Here is an 849-nt window from a genome sequence, read left to right on the forward strand (position 1 = left end):
ACACAGACACAGACACAGACACAGACACACACACACACACACACACACACACACACACACACGAGAGAGAGAAAGTTTCCTCGCACAAGCTGCGCCCCGCCCCGCGCTGACGTCACCTCCGCGGCCCCGCCCCGTTCCGATGACATCAGCGTGGCCCCGCCCACCGTTTTCTGTAAACACTTGCATGTTCATATTTCATAATTGTTTAAGGATGTACTGTCTGGTTTTGGTCACAAACTGTGTGATGATGATTCTTTTAATTCTTTGAATGCCTTCGTTTGTATCATTGATATTTGTATTCTTTTATGTGTGCACACATTGACTTTGACTTTTATTTATTTTAATATTCTGAGCTGATGCTGGTTATGTTCATACTGCACTCCCAGCTGACGAAAATATGTTCTGAGAATGCTTTGCTGAAGTTCTCATTAAAACATTATTTCTGAATGTTCAAAACTCTCAGAATGTTAACCGTTCAAAAATGTGTTTGTTAAAAACAATGTTACATTTGATTGTTTGACAAACATTATGGGAATGTTACTTTTGAATATTCTCTGAACTATCTCAGATGAACGTCTAACTAAAATCAGTCAAAAGTTAGGGTATAAATAATGTTTTAATGACACACACGTTTGTCTAGTTATGCAAGTGATCGCTGCAGTGGAGCGGATTTATAATGAAACGCTCTCAATGTTCCTGCAGCTCTTTGGTTTGTTTAGTGCTCATACACCATAAACAGAAGATTCACTCACACACACATTCACTCACTCACTCACAGAGACACACACACACACACACACACACATTCACTCACTCACTCACAGACACACACACACACACACACACACA

This window comes from Sinocyclocheilus grahami, unplaced genomic scaffold (genome assembly GCF_001515645.1).
Source record: "Sinocyclocheilus grahami isolate Dianchi unplaced genomic scaffold, SAMN03320097.WGS_v1.1 scaffold1386.1, whole genome shotgun sequence".
Lineage (NCBI taxonomy): Eukaryota > Metazoa > Chordata > Actinopteri > Cypriniformes > Cyprinidae > Sinocyclocheilus > Sinocyclocheilus grahami.